A 20435-nucleotide genomic window follows, 5' to 3' on the forward strand; every position below is an offset into this window, starting at 1 on the left:
TTCTTCATATTATTATCCATCTGTCATTGATGCTTTAGTCGAGATTCCTGCCTTGCAGGGGCTTGGACTATATGATGCTTGGGGTCCCTTCTAGGCTTGGGCGATGTATTGATACATCACCCAGGACTGCTATGAGGGGCATACTGTGATGGCGGCTTCACTCCAGCAGTATATTGTGGGTGAAATTGATGCCGCTCCTAGTCCCTCTGCTACCAGTGCTGCTTTCAATATCGGGCCACTGGTAGTAGAGCAAGATCTAGTTGCAGTAACGGGTGAACCTTTGGCCCTCTTGATGCTGATGGGCTCTAACTTCCATTAGCCCTGGCCCATGTGGCCAATGGTCAGAGCTGATGGCCATTGTACATCTGGAGGGTCATACGTCCACAGAACTCCATTCTAGTGGAATCATGGTTCTACAACCCTTTAATTCTTTACTATCTATGTCAGATCACTATGCTACAACAGTGAAGGTGAGCATTTTAAAACTTGAGAATCTAATAGGTAGCAGATATAGTACCCATCAACTATAAAAATTGGAGGTGTTATTTATACCTTGCTTTGTACTTCCCCCCACTGCTGTTCTACAAGACGATCCCAGTTGGTTGTAATGAGATATTAATGTTTCAACCATCAGGATTGAAATATGATTTTCTTTTAACCATGGAAAACTGTCAAGCCCATAGCTTGTGAAAAATGGCCTCTGTGATAAAAGCAAGGTTATTGGAAGCTTTGCCTCCCTCCACCCTTTATCCTCCACCAATAATGATTGATGTTTTCCTTTTACTCTTCTCAGGAATTCATTGAATTGCTTGGGCAACTCATAAGGATTTTAAAAATGGTTAGCATTTTATATCTCTACTCTGTTAGAGCAGGAATCTGCTTTTTAAAAAAACAACAAAAAAACAACAGTGGATCTGTGATCCTTGACTAGAATGCTGTTTTAATCTCTTCAGGCAAATCAAACTGAACGATAAATTGTATGATTCATTGCTTAACCTCAGTAGTAAAGCAGTGATCTTAAAAATCCATGTGCAGCAATCTAGCAATCTAGAGAAGGCTGAGCAATAAGCATAACTATTATTGTCTAAAAATCAAAGAACAGTTGAGAGCACAATGTTAATACAGTGGTACCTCGGGTTAAGTACTTAATTCGTTCCGGAGGTGCATTCTTAACCTGAAACTGTTCTTAACCTGAAGCACCACTTTAGCTAATGGGGCCTCCTGCTGCTGCCGCGCCGCCGGAGCCCAATTTCTGTTCTCATCCTGAAGCAAAGTTCTTAACCCGAGGTATTATTTCTGGGTTAGCGGAGTCTGTAACCTGAAGTGTCTGTAACCCGAGGTACCACTGTAAATTGATGGCCTCACAGTTTTGAAACTTTCCTTCTAAGTGGCCTGCACTTGGGCCATTCAGTACAGGATTTTGAAGAGGACCTTGAAAACGTCACTGCTGCCTTTCATGTTAATAACTTTATCAAAGCAAATTTATCACAGTAAGTGTACACCGATTGGTGTGTTTAATGTTTGTAGCTCCATTCCTTTTTGGCACATTATTTAGGGAGGGCTTTGTCCTACAAACTGGTATAGAATTACTTACAAAAATAAAATAATAAACCTCTCATCTCTAATAACCACTAACAAGTCACCAAGGTGGTGACAGAAAATAAGGCATTTTCTGACAAAGATTGTGTCTCTCTCTGTGTGCTTGTGATTTGCATCACTGTCCCATGCATTCGAGGCCGGCCCAAGACATTTTGGCACCTGAGGCAAATCACACAATGGCACACACACTTCGCCAGGGAAGAAGGAGTCAGTGACAATCTACATTGGGAACAAAGTGGGGAATGACTATATTGGGAATGGGAGAGCTGGTGTAATGCCCTGTAAATCACTGGTCCCCTCTCCTGAGTCACTCCCCTGGTCCCCGCCTCTGCCAGACACTCTTCAGAGCCCTGCCATTCCCCAACATCGAGGAGGAGAATGGGGCCATATAGATTCACATTGGCTATCTCTGTCCTGACTATCTTAAGAAAAACCAGTTGGGTTGTAGCAAAGCGGAATATGGATGCAATGCCACCCTCCTGCTTGTGATTTCCAGCGGCTGGTATAGAGACATACAGACTCTGATACTAGAAGGTTATATACTGTAGCTAACATGACCAGTAGTCATTGAGGGCCTTAATTTTCATGAATACGCACAAACCACTTTTAAATCAGCCCAAGTAAGTAGACATCACTATTACCAAATACCAAGGCACCATGTTTTATCAACCCTTAATTTCCCACCATTCATCTTCACTGGGCAACCCTGGGTTACAAGAGAAGGGGGATAAGATATGGCTCTCTCTCCCTACACAGACATCATGTTACACACTTGGAAGGAAATCTTTCTTCATAGGGGAGTTTTTCCACATCCTTGGCTGCCCTTCTCTGAACATTTTTTGAACTTGACAGTGGTGACTTAATTCCCTGGAAGGATTTCAGAGGTGTTAGGATTTTGTGATATAAATAAAAGGAAACATTAAAGTGAATAACAAAAACAGTTCCAAATAATTTGTAGAGTAGTGAGTACGCTGTTCATCCTGTTTACATTAAAGGACAGAAGTGACACCCAGTGATGGAAATTGCTTTAATAGGGGTTCTCATAGCTATATTGAATGCCACACTATAGTCACTGTAGGCCACAACTTTCCAATAAAATGATTCAGTTAAGTATAAAAAGGACCTTCAAAGTTCTTTAGGTTTCAGGAGTCAAGATTCTTCTACGCTACATTGCATAATTGCCCCTTCCCACATTACTTTGTGGATATGTAATGGGGGGGGGGGTTTAAATTCTAACACAATTTCACATGTCTCTACTAAAATACTTATTGGCATACAATGAGGGGGGAACATTTTAAGTGCGTCTGTCTGTCTCTACATATAAGTGTGTGCCTAATTTCATAGAATCATAGAGTTGGAAGGGACTCTGACCAACCCCCTGCCCGGCAATGCAGGAATATGTAGCTTTCTCTTACAGGGTTCGAACTTGCAACCTTGGCATTATCAGCACCATGTTCTAGCCAACTGATTGCATATCATTGCGACTTGATTTGGAATACTACAATAAATATATATTATAATATAATATAATATAATATAATATAATATAATATAATATAAACACAAATTTAATGGAAGATCAAACAGCTGACCTACCTAAAAGTATGATATCATGCTAACTACCTTACTTGATGTTCACATGGTCATTCTTCGCCAGTTTTTTCATGTGCACTGTCCCTAAATGTTCATCCATGTGTAGAAACCTTTGGCCTAAAGAAATGCTCCTGTTTTAATGGACAATCATATCAAGAAGAAGAAGTACTATACTGTATTTCTTAAGTTTTCTAGACCATAATGCTGAAATAATTACCTATGTTGATCTCAGTGTTCCCAAGGTCTGCGCTGTGGCACAATGGATTGCAATGTACATGCATGTACACACACACACACACACACAGAGAGAGAGAGAGAGAGAGAGAGAGAGAGAGAGAGAGACTGGTAATTAGTCATGGTAATAGTGTAATTTACATAATTCTTCTGTGAAACACAACTGCTAAAGTTCATAAAACAAATGACCATGACTGTAAGGTAAAGGTAAAGGTACCCCTGCCCGTACGGGCCAGTCTTGACAGACTCTAGGGTTGTGCGCCAATCTCACTCAAAGAGGCCAAGGGCCAGCGCTGTCCGAAGACACTTCCGGGTCACGTGGCCAGCGTGACATCGCTGCTCTGGCGAGCCAGAGCCGCACACAGAAACGCCGTTTACCTTCCCGCTAGTAAGCGGTCCCTATTTATCTACTTGCACCCAGGGGTGCTTTCGAACTGCTAAGTTGGCAGGCGCTGGGACCGAACAGCGGGAGCGCACCCCGCCGCAGGGATTCGAACCGCCAACCTTTTGATCGGCAAGCCCTAGGCACTGAGGCTTTAACCCACAGCGCCACCCGCGTCCCATGACCATGACTGTAGTCCTGTGCTGAGAAATACACACATCATAATGTTGATTTAGGATTTGTGATATGCTGGAATGTGTGATTTTTGGCACTCAGTCATGTGCCCTTAATCTCCTCAGAGAAAAAATTAAGAAAACAAGGGTATATACATTACAAATGTAAGTAGAAGTTAACGAAAATTAAAAATGTGTATTAATGTGAAAGCAAAAAAGTTGCTGTCCTTGTAAAAATTTATTCTCTTAGCCTCTCTTATAGTTTTTTTTGTTTTTTTGTTTTGTTGCTTCATGCTATTCTTATCCATAAATGTGTCCTGTACAGGAATTAATGTGTAACCGGTAAATAAATGACAGTTGCACAAGTGATTTTTTCACTCTGGCTATGTATGGTTGGATGCAGCTTTCTGGCATGTGTATCTAGAACAACAACAAAAATGTGTATGTGCTGTCATTGCATATTAAATCCATCCAGGTTTTGTATGAAGATCTATAGAGAAGTGCCCTCTGTAGGAACTTTATAAACGTTAAGAGGGGAAAGCCTTTCAATAGTATATTAGCTGTATTTGGATGCAACCGTAAACCATGGCTTGTCACTGTGTGAAGGAGCCACAGTAAGCCTCACAACACCCCCCGCCCCCAAATTGCAGGGCCAGAAGGAGGACCTCAGTAGCATTGATTTTCAGTTTCTCTGAATCTTAGCTTCTTGTTGCTTCCAATCTGAGGACCATGGTTTATTACTAACAATAGTTAGCTCATACATGTCAGCAACTGCCCTGAGACCTCCGTGTATAGGGTGGCATATAAATTCAATAAATAATCATAATCATAAACCATGCTTTGAAATTGGCTTGTTTTGAAACTGATCATAGCTATTGGTAAATCACAGTTCCTAGATTAAACTCTATAATAAGTTTGAGCTACAACAAAGCTGAAGAGAAAAGCTTCTGAAGGCCACTTCCTGACCATGGGACTCATTTCTCTAATTTTAAGCAATAAAAAGGTAAAGGTACCCCTGCCCGTTCGGGCCAGTCTTGCCAGACTCTAGGGTTGTGGGCTCATCTCACTCTATAGGCCGGGAGCCAGCGCTGTCCGCAGACACTTCCGGGTCACGTGGCCAGCGTGACAAGCTGCATCTGGCGAGCCAGCGCAGCACACGGAACGCCGTTTACCTTCCCGCCAGTAAGCGGTCCCTATTTATCTACTTGCACCCGGAGGTGCTTTTGAACTGCTAGGTTGGCAGGCGCTGGGACCGAACGACGGGCGCGCACCCCGCCGCGGGGATTCGAACCGCCGACCATGCGATCGGCAAGTCCTAGGCGCTGAGGCTTTAACCCACAGCGCCACCTACTTCCCAATTTTAAGCAATAGTGTATTGTTATGTCTAAAAACAGCCTACGTGTTCTAAATCTTATTTTCCCAGTGTGTTGCATGACGAGTCTATCTGTAAGTGATGGTTCTGAATATCTGAACCTCTACAAGATGTAGCTAACTGCTAGTGGGAATAGTGGGAGCAGTAAAATTCACAAAATTATGTAAGAACTTGGAGTAACTTGAATTAGTCATATGTTACAGAGTGTTGGTATTGGAGATGGGGGTCTGTATTTGGCACCAATCCCACATTATTTGTAATCTATAGTTCTGCCCTGTGATCCCCAGTAGAGAATTTTAAATGTGGGATCTTTCTTTATTAGAAACAATTGCCTACCTTTCGACTTCCAGCATAACTGATACTGACAGTATATGATTTGCTGTGATAGAGCGAATCCAAGGTTAGGATGAAAACTTTGGATCGATAATAAGCAATTGTAACCAGTTTGATTTTTGTCTCTCTGTGTAATCTAAGTTACAATGAAAAAGTAAAATTGACAATTCAGCACAGAGTAAGGCACTTTTACAGCATGCCTAAATCTACTGGGTTGTGATCAAATCTCAGTGTATCGTGTTTCCAAATTTAATTTCAGCAAACATAACTGTACGGTGGAAAATGTGAAACAAAATTTGTAAATGGGATATGCTGAGTTCAACTATAAGGCTTCATATTTCTTTGTTCAGCAGCTGGATTGCTTATGTAGCAAATCTTTGCATATTTCATCCATGTGTTCTGTCTATGGGATATCAGCAGCATGTAACAGCAGATGCTTCCTCTTGTAGTTGTTTCTCAAATGATAAGAAACTTGGTATCTGTTACTGATGTATAATATGCCATATTGACAGCTTTGGGAGCTGGTTTGTTTGAAACTATATACCCCACTGACATATTTTTTCCTTGACGGCAGTAACACAACACAACTGACATTGCATTAAACACTCCTCAGTAAGGTAGCACAACCTAAATTTACTCCTGTGAATAGAAATGCTGTGTTATTTTCTTCTATTTTTCTGCAGTGAGCTTCCGTGCAAAGTTCTTCTTTTAATAGCTGGCAAAGTTGTTTATAAATTCTACAATATATCAAGTATGCCTCTCCTGAAACAATATTTGCTTCATTCATTTTAAAAGTAATTTTTCTTTTTTTGTATATTATAATTATTATTAGTTTCCAAAAAATCACAGCTTGCTTCTGAGATAGTAGTGTATTTTGAATTGGATGTGCAAAGTGTAGGTTTATGTTGTACAATGAGCCACCTGTTTGCAACTCATTTTTGGAGTTCATACCCAATGGCTGATCACTCACTAAATAATGCATAAAATTGCAGCTGAATATTATTTTTGACCCAAGCCACATACCATATATTAATGATAAAATACTTCTAGTTCATAATATGGCAGCTGTATACATTTTCACTATTATTCTTTGTTTTGTATATTACCAATTCACGTTATTTTTGTTGGCTGCTGGCCGCACCCAGCATGAGACAAGAAATGGAAATGTGGCTACATTCATTAAAATATGAATTGGAGAGAATGCAGAACCAATTATCCAAATCCAGGTAGTATGGGAAGACAAGGATTTTAACTAATTCTGTAGGGGAAGCATCTCCCTCCCCCCCAGACCCCTTGGGATATAATGTAGTCTCCGGCTGTGACACCCCAACTAAGAATGGGGAGGAAATGCACCTTCCTTGCTAGATGAGCCTTAGGTATCTAACCCACCCATGCAGGCCCTGCAGTCCAGCATTCACCCAAAATGGACATGTCACCCCAAGTCATCCCAGGTGTAGTCAGATGTCTGAAGTGTGGCCATACTAGAACAACTGAACTTAAAAGGGAGAGTGCACCACAAAGCTATTAATTACAATTCACCAAGAGGTCCAGTGCTATCATTTGTGAACTGAATTGTTATTAATGGTTTTTTGTGAAGGGCCACTGTTAAGTAATTGTTGTCTGTACTTTTCTGCCTTTGTTTTTTAATTCTTTTAACCTGACTGTTTACAACCTCTGTCCCAAGCTACACACCCATCTACCCACACACATACTTGCAATGGCAAATACATTTTCATACATATGATGAAGTGGAGTGTAGCTTATGACGTGAAAATCTGTTATTATCTTTGTTGTTTAAACTGCTAGACATAATCTAGTGAGCTTCATGGCTGACTCAGGCTCTGAAGCTGAATTCCTGCCAGTGTCTGGTATTGGGCTTGGATGTCAGAACCTGAAAGCGCAACATGTAGTGATCCTTGCATAAACAAGAGCTTTCAGCTTCCCCATCTGATGGCTTTTGAGTGCTGCCCCCAATATCCCCTGAAGGACAGAGATGACCTGTGGAGCATCACAGCATGAGGCAAAAGCAGCTGATGATGGAAAGAAAAATAGGCCACATATATCCCAGGCACATAATGAAGCACTTTATGCATGCACATGAGCTTCTTTGAGCTCCAGCTACCATAATACAAACACTTTCAGTTGCCCTCTTTAGGAATGTCTGAAGATTTGTTTTAAAAAACACATGTATTTGGGGGCTCTTTATACTATGGACTAAAGTCTAGGATTGCTTTTTGTTCTAAAATAGTGGCTGCATGGCATCTACTGATTGATTGCTTCAGGCAGAAGATGATGGTTTTTTTGTTTTTTTGTTTTACTGAAGTGGCCAAGCTCACAAAGTTTGTGCAGTGCTTATAACTGTGATTTTATGAAGTAGAAACAATTCATCTCAGAGGTTACAGTGGAAAATGAAAGACACTTTTATTTTGGCCAGCTGTTCTCCTTTTTCAGTGAAAGTATAACTGTGAATGGGTCTGTCACCATGGTGTTGCCTTAAATGATCCTGGACTGGAGTTGGAGACTTCACACAAAATAACACTGATGTTCTGTAAAGGTTAGGGATGTTTCCTAAATGGAAAATTCACCTGTAGTGGTGGGTTCTGAAATGGGAATGCTTGATATATTGCTTGAAACAGCATCTGGGAGATTTGAAGAGACAAAGGCACAAAGACAGGTGTTGGTTGGCTGAAGCATCTTGGGGAGCAGGATCCTTGTGGACTAGCAGATATGCTGCCTTCTAGAAGTGCATGTTTGCCTCCTTTTATGCTGCTCTTCTGTAGCTGCACATAAAGCAGATTATGACCCACTTTGCATGCAACATTAAGCCACAGCATGGTTTAGCATAAATGAGGAAATGGCTAGGTTCCTGAAGGAAAGTTCACAGCTGCTTCTGCACTACCAGATGTTATAGCTGAACCAGGTTTGACACTCATGTTTTGTATTGGGGAAACAAACCACTTGCCCATGTTCAGATGTAATGGTGAGATGTAATGGTAAATGTGCTGGGAGCACAACAGCAGCAGCATCTTATCTTATCATCTTATCTTATCTTATCTTATCTTATCATTTATTTATTTATTTAATTTGTATACCACCCATCATCCATAGATATGACAAGATAAAAACACAAAATACATAATAAAAACACAAGCTAACCAAAACAGTAACCATCCTTCCCGCTATCTTCCCACAAACATTGGCCTGGTGAAGAGTTCTGGACAGCTGTGAAAGCTTGCGCACTATTTTGTGCCATTTTTGTTGGTCTAATAAAAATATTGCCTCAATGTGGGTTTTGTGGGTTATTATAGTTAGTTTTAATAAATTACTTCTTCCAATATACCTGATATATATTGGTGGATGACCCACTCATGTGATTTTCTCAAGAGTATAATTTCTTTATTTTTTGCTGTGTAGCAACATCCCCTAACAGATATTCTCCCATCTTCCTGGGTCTTACACGTTGTGCTTGAATTCTAGTTAAGAAGCCTTAGGCTGGAGAAAACCAATTAAGAGAGAGTTAGGCACTTGATACAGTTGTACTGGTAAAGCTAAGCGTTAGTTTGGGGACTATCTGGGAACTATCTGCAAGGCACACTAAGTTGTTTGGAAGAAAAAGAAAGCTCTGATGATTGATGGGAAAAGGAAAAGGAACATAGATTGGCTTACTTTAGATTATTTCATAATCAAATTGGGTGCAAAAGAAAGAGAATAAAGTAAATCTGTAGTTGAAATGCTCTTAAAATTAGCTTTTAGTGCAAAGCATATTATTGAGATAATTGGTAAGCATTGTTATTGCTGTCTTGAGAGACAATGGAGTGTGTCTCTGTGGCTGGAGTTAAAACCACTGTGTGTGCACCAAAGTGACACCCCCAGTGTGCAAGTCTGGACAGCCTACGCAGAAATCGCTGTTGGACCCACTGTTAGTCTTGTATGTTCAATCTTCTAGGGCATGTCTTCACATGCAGAGAAAGTCTCTAACACACTGATGGGTTTGAGACCCATCGGCTACCCACACCTGGTTTAGCTGGCCAATCAAAGCCATTCCTGGGGTGTGCCTGCTGTTGTACGCTGTTGCTTGCTGACAGCTTCTAGGAACCATAAGAGAGAGCTGCGTGCAGGGTGGGGACCAAAGGTGGACAAACTATCCCAGAAGTAGCATGACCTGTCCCCTGCCAGAGGTACTCCTTCTCCCCTGACACCCCATATACCCTTTGGTAAGGGTAAGAACCATTTGTTGAAAAGAAAGAGGTTGTAGTGGAAAGGGCGTGGAAATGACACATGGAAGAAATATGTGATGCTCCTGGCCTCTGTTTTTTGCCCTGAAATTTCCTATCCCTATGCTCTTCAGGGCTGTGCTTCTGCTCTTCCCTTAAGCACTGATAACATTTGGGGCAGAAATAACAATGGTAATTGCAGGCAATCAGCTCCTTCTGCTCAGATAATGGTATTCATTGGTGTTACAAGCACCCAAGTTGCTTTAGTCTCAGCCTAGTGTCTCACACTGAAATCATATTTTTTTTAAAAAAAGCTATTTGTCAGAAATTTGAGGGAATCCCCCCTCCCCCAGCATTTCTCTAATGACTGCAAGTTGGTGAACTGAGATTTAAGTGCTGGAATTGGAGAAGAGGCCCAGAATCCTTTTCATTAGCAAGAGCCAGCGTATTCAGGCAGAGTACTTACTGAAACCAGAAGTAGAAGTTGAGGCATCATTGGCTAGGCATGGTCATAAGCAGAATACTGGGAGAGCATTACCGATCCTCCTTGTAATATTTAGAAATCCATTCCTTGTGTTCTAGTAGTGACAGAGCCATTCAACAATTTTAAAACTCCCTGCTATTTTAGTTCAGTAGTTGCAGCCGTGAGTTGCTTGCTGTGGTACAGGGATGTGGAAGCCTGTGGCCCAGCAAAGGTTACAGCTTCCATTATCACTGACCACTGGTCATAGCGGTTGTGGCAGAGGAGAGTTGGGAGCCCGATGAGACACTGCAGGGTTTCCATCTCTGTTATAGCTGGTTTTGAAATCAAAGTGCAATAAAGGGCTTGAGAGAACATGGGCTTTGGGACCAGGATGGAGGACAAAATGACCTTTTGGAGTCCCTCACTATAATTACCATGGGTCTCTTTATTCATTTCTCTCTGGTGCACACTTTACTCTGTTTTTTTATCAAGTGTCAAGAGCAAATTTTAATTAGTGGCATTAAATTAATCAAATATATATCCATGAAGCCATACTTACAAGGCGAAGACGTATCTTTGTCCAGACTCTCACACTTGATCTACTACCACTCATCCTGTGAAAATGATTTGCAGAGATGACAACTGCCCTTGGAGAGCTGGAATTATTACTTTTAGTTCCACAATCTTTTCATCCCTCCAGCATTCCTGTTTGACTAGTCCTAACCACATTACTCTTCTGCTTTAATTAGTGTCTTCCGAAGCCTTTGTGTTGTTGGCAAACCCTGTCCAGGCTCCCCCTCCCCACTTTTACAATACTGATAATAAATGAAGTTGACACATGTCACAACAGTATCTGAAAGGCCTCCCCATTAGATTTTGACTCTTTTTTTTTCTGAGCAAAAAGCAGGTTGGAGTTATGTATCAATGGTGCTTCTTTGCTTTAAATTTTGAGGCAAAGTTTGCTAAATTCATAACCGCTTGCCTTTGCAGATTGTTTGTATTCATTCTTCTCAGGTGTAGGCTGACTCTGTAATAGCAGGGGCATTGCTAAGCCCTTAAAAGATTCTGGCCAGAAAATTTGTATGTACTAATCTGTATAAAGGTAAAGGTAAAGGTACCCCTGCCGGTACGGGCCAGTCTTGCCAGACTCTAGGGTTGTGCGCTCATCTCACTCTATAGGCCGGGGGCCAGCGCTGTCCGCAGACACTTCCGGGTCACGTGGCCAGCGTGACAAACTGCATCTGGTGAGCCAGCACAGCACACGGAACACCGTTTACCTTCCCGCTGGTAAGCGGTCCCTATTTATCTACTTGCACCCGAGGGTGCTTTCGAACTGCTAGGTTGGCAGGCGCTGGGACCGAACGACGGGAGCGCACCCCGCCGCGGGGATTCGAACCGCCGACCATGCGATCGGCAAGTCCTAGGCACTGAGGTTTTACCCACAGTGCCACCCTATACTAATCTGCATATAGATGCAAATTTAGGCCAAATTTCAAAGGGGTAAAAGCAAACTCTGCCTCTTGCTTTCAGGACTTCCCTTGAGCCATGGGGGCATCAACAGGATTTCTGGATATGCTGCTGCTAGATATAAACAGAGCTGTTGTATGTGTGTCATCTGTAAAGAGCTGGAAAAAAATATATATGCAAGTTTTAATTTGCTGTGGGAAAGGCATCAGATTTGGGAATAACTTTGCATTTCTGGAATATGAAATCATGCCAGCAAGGAAGCAAATGCATTCCTTGTATGACACATCAGTTTTGACACGTGTTCCGTGGTCTCTTATTCTCCTTGCCACATATTGTGTTCTCCGCGATATGGAATTGGGTTTCTGTTGTTTATTTTTTCAGCTGGTTGGTAAGCATGCCTTTAGATGTGCCTGATGGCCAGAAGAGACATGGCATAGGCAATCTGATTAAAATCCCCTCTGAAGTTGTTTTACATTAAACTTCAAAGCAGCTGCACACGGTATGTGCACTTTGATTTTGATCTGAGCAGCAGTGCTGATGGAGGGGAGAACTGTAACCCTTTATCCCCTTGGCTCTTTTTCCAGTATAAATTGTGTCCATCTCTGAAGCAGCTATTAGCTCTGCTGGAGAAAGAATATGGGCACAATTCAGGTACCTGTAATTTTTTCTGCAGCAGGGCTAAATGGCAGCTTTGAGTATATATGTGTGTGTAATTTCAACTGGGAAATCTGGCTGAAAAGAGTTAATATCCTTCTTCCCCTGTACCACAGCTCTGATCAAATTCAGAGCAGGCATAGCTGCTTTAAAGTGTGTGGGTTTTTTTGAATGGAAGGTCCAGTAAGAATTTCCTTTAGTCCTAAAGCTGTAAAGTTACTCATAATAAGACTATAATCATTCTTTCATGTCACCTCTGATATCAAATGCATTTTAACCAAGGAATTAGACGTACTTCACCAAATAATCTTATTCTGTATTCCCTTTAAAATATAGATAGCGTTTTAAGATGCTGTTATGACCTGATTAGTAGGAATGTGGTTTTACTCATAATTTACAAGGGGAAAGATGGTTTGAGCATGTAGCATCAATCTTGGCCCGACTGCATTGGCTGTCAATTAGTTTCCAGGCAGAATTCAAAAGGGCAACACTTAGAATGGTTGACAAATATTTCTATGTATTAAAAGTGATTTTAGCAAAATATGACCAGATCATTGATATCTAATGAATGTACTCTGTGAATTCTAAATCTGGAGGAGGGGAGGTGGGTCAACTTTCACTGTACATTTCCAGCTCCTTCTACTGATTTCGTAACACCATTTGAAGAATGTAGCATCCTCTGCTGAGACGAACAGGAATAACAAAAAAACCAATTTGTTTGTACATTCCTACCTTCGGATTGAGTTTTCTGAGATGGTTGCAGGACTTGCTTATAATTTGGTGGCTTTAAACAGCTGCTTGGGGCAGCATTTGCAGTGGGAACAGATGAAAGGGTCTTTTCCCCAGCTACTATCACTTTTTATTGCTAAGGAATAATGTAGACTTTAAAGAGATCTGCCTTTACAGCTTAAGCATCAGCACTCAGGTCAGACTCCTTACCACAGAGAAGGCTTCCAGCAATAATAAGTCCAAGACCTGTCACTCCTTGCCTGGTTATACTACATCAAATAACTTCTGTAATCCGGTGATTGCAGTACCTGAAAGGTGTGGACAAGACTTTCAATTTTATACTTTGCATTCGGAAAGCTTGAACTTTACGATTTGCACCGAGCTAGCTATGTTAGTCTCTTGCAGCAAAATATACTACTTATGGAGAGCACCAAATTGGCTATTCCTACAGACGAGTTTACTATAATGAATTTGTCAGTCTTTAAAGTTCTGTAAAACGTCATCTGAACTCTGCAATGTTTTCCATTACTTGAATATGTAGTCTTTCGGGGAGAAAATGGGTAGTGCAAGTGAACCCAGCAACAGTTACCAGTGACCTTTGACTACTAGATCCAGTGTTTGATGTTTGCACTGACTGACGCACACAGTAGTGACTTCTGCATACTGATTTAATCAGAGGGACCTGCTCTGTTCACCAAGTTCCTTTATGCTAGGGTGGCCCAACTGTTGGAAAAACGCTCTGGGGGTGCCTGCAAGCCCCTGAAACTCTGAGAGTCCTTCGGTACACACAGCTCTGGAAAAGGCATTTCCTCCCTTCTCCAGTGCACTCAGCGACATATACCAGCTGGTATATGCACACTAATCTTCTGGCAAAACACAGAAAGAAGAGTGAGAGATCATAGATCTCATCTACTATTTATTTACACAATATGTACAGACAAAGGCATAATGGCATCTGTTCTCTCCAGGTCCGAGAGAACAAAAAGAAAGAAAGAAAAGCGAAAGTACAGTGTAAAAGGGACACGGGTGGCACTGTGGGTTAAACCACAGAGCCTAGGACTTGCGGATCAGAAGGTTGATGGTTCGAATCCCCGCAACGGGGTGAGCTCCCATTGCTCGGTCCCTGCTCCTGCCAACCTAGCAGTTCGAAAGCATGTCTGGCGGGAGGGTAAATGGTGTTTCTGTGTGCTGCTCTGGTTCGCCAGAAGCTGCTTAGTCATGCTGGCCACATGACCCGGAAGCTGTCTGTGGACAAACGCCGGCTCCCTCGGCCAATAAAGATGAGTGCTGCAACCCCAGAGTCCGTCACGACTGGACCTAATGGTCAGGGGTCCCTTTACCTTTACAGTGTAATAGTACCCGCAGCAGAAGAGATAAGACTTCTTCCTTTCCCAGAGTTGTCCCAGACAGGCATGTGATTTACAACAATCTCATCTGTAACGGGGACAAACAGAAGAAGAAGCCTTCATCCCGGTATGGCTCCCCTTTATCACATACACAGCCCAACAGGACAATGACAATAATCCACCAACAGCATACAAATCAATATGGCTAACCTGATCCAAAACACCCACCCACCTCACTCACACACGAAAAAAAGATCACCACAGCCAATCACAAGCAAACAATCACACCCTAGGCCAACCCCAACCTCTCTCACCACCAAAGGAACACAAGTGAACAACACAAACAACGCTGACCCCAAACTCTACATACATTAAACATAATAGAAACACCGCCACCCGACCCCACCCCCTTCCATTTTACCTCTCTCCACCCCCCCTTTTCTTTTTTCTTTTCTTCTCCCCCTAATGCCTCAACAAATGAAATGGATTTGTAAAAATGTTACATGGAAAAACAACAACGAGGCTTTACACTTACTTCTGTAAAACAAGAAAATCCTTAATAAAATATCAAGATATTTTTTTTTAAAAAAACAATCTCATCTGTAGCATCGGAGGAGTGAAACTGCTAACACCAACATGCAGCTGCCCCATAGACCTCGTACCACCTTTTGAAAGCTGGGTAAGTGAGTCACTGGGCTTTGGAAAGGACCTGGGTGGACCTCTGAAGGGATCCTAGAGTCCTCCTGCCTCCTTCCCAAAGCCTAGTTAGTGCTTTCCAAGCTTTGGGAAGGAGGTGAGAGGGCTCCAGGTTCCTGCCAGAGCCTCACACCTACTTCCCAAAGCCCAGTGCCTTGCTCACCCAGCTTAGGGGAGACAGTGTGAGGGTTGGTGGGGCATAAAATTTATTGGGTTCTTTTGTTGAATGACTGGGGAAGTTCCTCCATGTCAATGAGCTCCTTGGTCACATTAAAACACCTCTTACAGTAAGTGATTAGTGGTTCATAGCATTTTAGGGTGTGCTGATTCTGCCCATTCCCCCTGTTTTTTACATGTGTTAAAATATTCACTTCAACTATTTGTTAAAACATGTTATTTATTTATTATTTATTTAACAAAATGTATTGGCCACTTAATGATATCTCTGAGCAGTTTGCATAATATTGGATAAAAATATTTATTAAAAAAACCCCATAAAACAAATATAACTTTAGATGTTTGACTCCTAAGCACATCAATAATATTGAGCTTTACTAGGGTAGAAAAACACATTAACCTTGCTATTACGGTGCCCAGAGAAAGATTAGCAAAATCAACAGCACTGACAAACCAACTGGTCAGCCGCAGAGAAGACCCCTAACTATTAAAAAAGCTATTAAAGAAAATGGCCTATTAGCTGTTAGTTTGGAAGACATCCATAAAACAATCTCTGAGGCTTTAGCAATATCTGACAACTTTCTAATCTCCCTCTCTCCCCCCACCCCCCTTCTTTGTAGATTTTGTTCTATAAACCTTCTCTGACCTCTTGTAACATAGCTAGAATATACTGATGCATTTAATAGACATTTTGATGAACAGACTAGGCAGAAATTTTGGAAGAAATAAAACACTGTAGATCTTGTGGTTCAGTTTCTTGCTCAAGTTGTTAACGGTGTATGGTTTTTTCTTTTACATCTAAAGATTACTGTCAGGGGTTCAGGAGCAGAGTCACAGGAGAGGGAGGAAATGGAGAGCGAGGGGGAGGAGTCTGAAGGAAATGTCAGCGAAGACAGCAGTCCAAGGTCTCTGAGTCTCTCCAGTGACTCGGAAGATTCACAGAAAGGGGCCCCCATGGTCAGGGCAAGGGGAGTGCCCAGGGGGGCACCTCAGGAAGAAGGGGCCAGAGGGGACTCAGAGAGTAGCAGCTGGAAATCCGGACCAGCGTCCCCCCCAGAGGGCAGTAGGGGGGAGGAGTCCCAAGCATCGGGATCAGGTGGCGCGCGGGCAGCGGGAGAACGTGAGGCAGGAGCGACCACACCCTCGTCAGGGAGCGAGGAAACGGTCATCAGGAAAGTTAAACGCGCGCGCGCGCCAAGTTCAAATGTACAGGAAGGCGGCAAGGTGGGCAGCCCGGGTAGGGAGCCAGGTCCTAAAGCCCGCCGAAGAGAGGGGGAGGAGTCAGAGGGGTCAACGTCTGCCTCAGAAGAGTCCAGGAGGGAGGAGACCCCGGGGGGTAGTAGGACCCAGAGGAAGAGAGAGAGAAGGAAGAGGTGGAGTAAGATTAGAGTCTTAAACTGGTGCGCAGGGGGGGAAGACTCAGATGGAGCTTCGCCGGTCTAAAGTTCAGACGTAGAGCTGGGACGTGGAGGCTTTGAAATGGAAACTATTCTTCAATAAAGACTTTGATAATATACTATCGGCTAGCGTTGGTCCTTGGTGAGCTGGGACCCGGAGCCAGCTCTGACAGTAAGCTCCATCTCTCAAAAAAGTTTTGGCACCAGGAACCTCGCCACGTGAGTCGACGCAGCGAGGGAAGAAGAGGGGTGCTTCCAGAGCTCACAACACTCAGGCAAGATGACTACGGAAGAGCAAATAAAAGCCCTGCAAGAAGCGGTGACACAACTCAGCACAGAGGCACTTGCATCCAGGAAGAGAGAGGAGGAAATGGTTACCGCCTGCCGGGATCTCCAGGTCAGGTTGGACGTGCTTTCTAAACAGGGGCAAACGGGATCCAAGGCAGAAGGCATTGGCTTGGGGAGAAGGGGAGGCAGCCTTGTATCGCATTTCGACGGGAGTTTGCAGCAGTACCCCAACTTCAGAGCAGACCTGCTGTTTGCGCTGGATCTACTTGACAAAGACTTTAGAGATGAGAGAGAGAAAGTGGGGTTTATCTTGTCCCATTTGCATGGGGAAGCCAAAACGTGGCTGAGGAATCTATGGAGAGACAATGATCCAGCGCTCCAAGATGCGAAGGCTTTTATTAAAGCAATGGACTCATGTTTTTTATCAAAGGTAGACGTCGATATTGCCAGGAGGGACATACATGGACTTAAACAAGGCAAAGCCAGCGTGAGGCAGTACCATGCACGCTTTTTCGGACTAGTTCATGCCCTGGGGTGGGAAAAAGATTCTGCGCCAGTCAGAGACCTCTTTTGGGAGGGGTTGAATGCAGATGTAAAAGCGGAGATTGGAAGGGGGGAGAGACCAAGGAGCACCCAGCAAGTAGTCCAGAGGGCTCTGGAAATCGGGGTGCATCTGGAGGAACGTCCTTGGAACAGGGAAGAAGGGCGTTGGGGAAGGGCACCAGCCAGAGCACCTCCCTTATTTCCCAGAGAAGCAGCGCGTGCGCACTCCACACCCTCGCAGGGAGGGGGAGAAGAGCCGATGGAGATCGGAGGTGCCAGGGCTCAGTCAGCTAACAGAGCCCTAACACCGGGAGCAGCCAAAACGAAGCCTCCTAGAGGGAACAGGAAGTGCTACATCTGCGACAGTGCTCAACACATGGCGAAAGAGTGTCCCCAGAGGCTCCACAAGCACACTGCAGCCTCGGCAACAGTCGCAGAAGCAGCTCAATTGAAAACGCAGCAACAGTTAAACGACGGAGTCTGGCTGGAGGAAGAGGCACTGGGGTCCAGCCAGACAAGTCAATGAAGCAATCCCCAGCACTTTTGCAACCCACAGACCCCCTCCCACCCAAACCAGTGGTGCAGCTTACAGCGTCTCTCCAACTGCCCAATGGACGCACTCTGGAGGTGCCGATCACCATTGACTCCGGCAGTAACGCTGACTTTATAGGACTGGAATTCATTCAGCAGCACAATATACCACTGCTACCAGCCACACTGCCCCTGAACGTTGTCACGGTGGATGGCAGAGACTTGTTAGGGGGGCAGGTGGTGCAACAAACGCAACCAATGGTGATGCGGATTGGAAATCACCAAGAAGTCATCAGCTTCAATGTCACCCACCTGTCGGACACGCCTGTAGTCCTGGGCATGAGTTGGCTGCACAGGCACAGCCCAGCATTGGCGTGGTACCAGCGCCAACTGACCTTCGGCTCCTCCTATTGCGCGGAACATTGCATCCTTCCTAGCCCGGAAGAAGGAGGGGACGACCCGCAGCTACAATTAGGCACGCTGCAAGCAGTGCCGCGCAAGTACGCAGCGTTTTTGGAGGTTTTCTGCGAGAAGGAAGCGGACAAGCTGCCTCCCCACAGGCCCTATGACTGCAAGATTGACCTCCTGCCAGGAGCGACGCTGCCAGCCGGGAAACTGTATTCCATGTCTGAGGACGAGCTGCAGGAGCTCAAGGAGTTCATAGACCTCAACTTGAAGCGCGGTTTCATCCGGGAGTCGAAGGCAGCGGGGGGCAGTCCTGTATTCTTTGTGAAGAAAAGGGACACGCCCCAAAAGAGGCTTGTAGTTGATTTCAGGCTCTTAAATGCCAAGACCAAGCCCACGGCCTTTCCCATGCCCAAAATAGATGACCTGCTGGCAACGGTGAGGAAAGGACGCGTTTTTACAAAATTGGATCTGCGAGGGGCGTACAACCTGATTCGCATACGGGAAGGAGACGAGTGGAAGACTGCCATGTTCACGCCCCTGGGCACATATGAATACAGAGTTATGCCCTTCGGTTTACAAAATGGCGCCCACTGTTTTCAAGCCTTCATGCATCACGTCCTGGCGGGTCTCCTCTACAAGACATGCGTCTGCTTCTTGGACGACATCCTGATATTCTCAGAATCTGAGGAGACCCACGAAGGTGACGTCAAGGAAGTTCTGCAGAGACTGCAGGAGCATCGGCTGTATGCCAAGCTGGAGAAGTGCCAGTTCGACAGGAAGGAGGTGGATTTCCTGGGCTACAAGCTGTCGGACAAGGGGCTTGCCATGGACAGCGCCAAGGTTCGCGCAGTGTTGGACTGGAAGAGCCCGCGCAATCGGAAGGAGGTCCAGCGGTTTGTGGGGTTCGCCAACTTTTACCGCAAGTTCATCAAGGGGTTCGCGATGCAGACGGCGGCCATTACCGACACGCTCAGCTCTAAGAAGAAGAAGTTCATCTGGACGGAGCAAGCGGAGCAGTCCTTTCAGAACCTTAAGCGTCTCTTCTCGTCCGAAGGGCAGCTACTGCATGTGAATCCCAGCAAACCGATGAGGGTTGAAACAGACGCCTCAGACAGAGCCGTGGGCGCCGTACTGTTGCAGGAGGACCCGCATGGGGACTGGAGACCGTGTGCCTTCTACTCTAGGAAGCTCAGCAAGTCGGAGCAGAACTACACCATCTGGGACAGGGAGTTGCTGGCCATTCATGCAGCATTCAAGGCGTGGCGGCACTTCCTCGTCGGGGCCAAACACACAGTGCAGGTTCGCACGGATCATAAGAACCTGGAGTACTGGCGCACGGCAAGGTTCCTGAACCAGCGGCACATCAGATGGGCGGAATTTTTTGCGGATTTCGACTTCAGGATAGAATACATCCCAGGCGACAACAACATCATGGCGGATGCACTGTCCAGAAAGCCGCAATACCTCGAAGAGGCGGCACCAGCAGCGGCCAAGCACATTTTCGCTCCGAAAGCGTGGGCGTGCGCTTCAGCAACCGTGGACCTGGAGGCGGTCCGTCGAGCACTGCAGGAGGACCCCTTCGCACAAGCCAAGATGGAGGAGGTGCACAAGGGCACGGTGAAGGACGACGAGTTCCAAGTACGAGACGGATTGCTCATCCGCAGAGGAGCACTCTATGTACCGGGAGACGACCTCCGGGCGAAAGTACTGCAGCAGTTACACGACGCACCCACCGCCGGGCACTTTGGCAAGGAGAAGACGGCAGAACTAGTTGCCAGAGATTTTTGGTGGCCCAAGATGCGGGGGGAAGTCGCGGAGTACGTCTCGAGGTGCGAC

At 44.6% G+C, this 20435-nt stretch overlaps 1 protein-coding gene and 1 long non-coding RNA gene across 6 annotated transcripts in view; one reads left to right on the forward strand and one right to left on the reverse strand.

Annotated features, from left to right (window-relative positions):
* Nucleotides 1–10676, reverse strand: part of LOC310658719 — a 28469-nt gene extending 17793 nt beyond the window's left edge. For both annotated transcript variants that reach the window (XR_014502450.1, XR_014502451.1), the window contains exons 1-2: nt 10367–10676; nt 3410–3441 (exon numbers count right to left, since the gene is read on the reverse strand). This is a non-coding gene — a long non-coding RNA (uncharacterized lncRNA). The remainder of the gene's footprint in view (nt 1–3409; nt 3442–10366) is intronic.
* Nucleotides 1–20435, forward strand: part of NAV3 (neuron navigator 3) — a 441074-nt gene that overhangs the window by 87300 nt on the left and 333339 nt on the right. The window lies entirely within an intron of this gene.

Source organism: Podarcis tiliguerta (assembly GCF_965153285.1).
Source record: "Podarcis tiliguerta genome assembly, chromosome: 10".
NCBI lineage: Eukaryota > Metazoa > Chordata > Lepidosauria > Squamata > Lacertidae > Podarcis > Podarcis tiliguerta.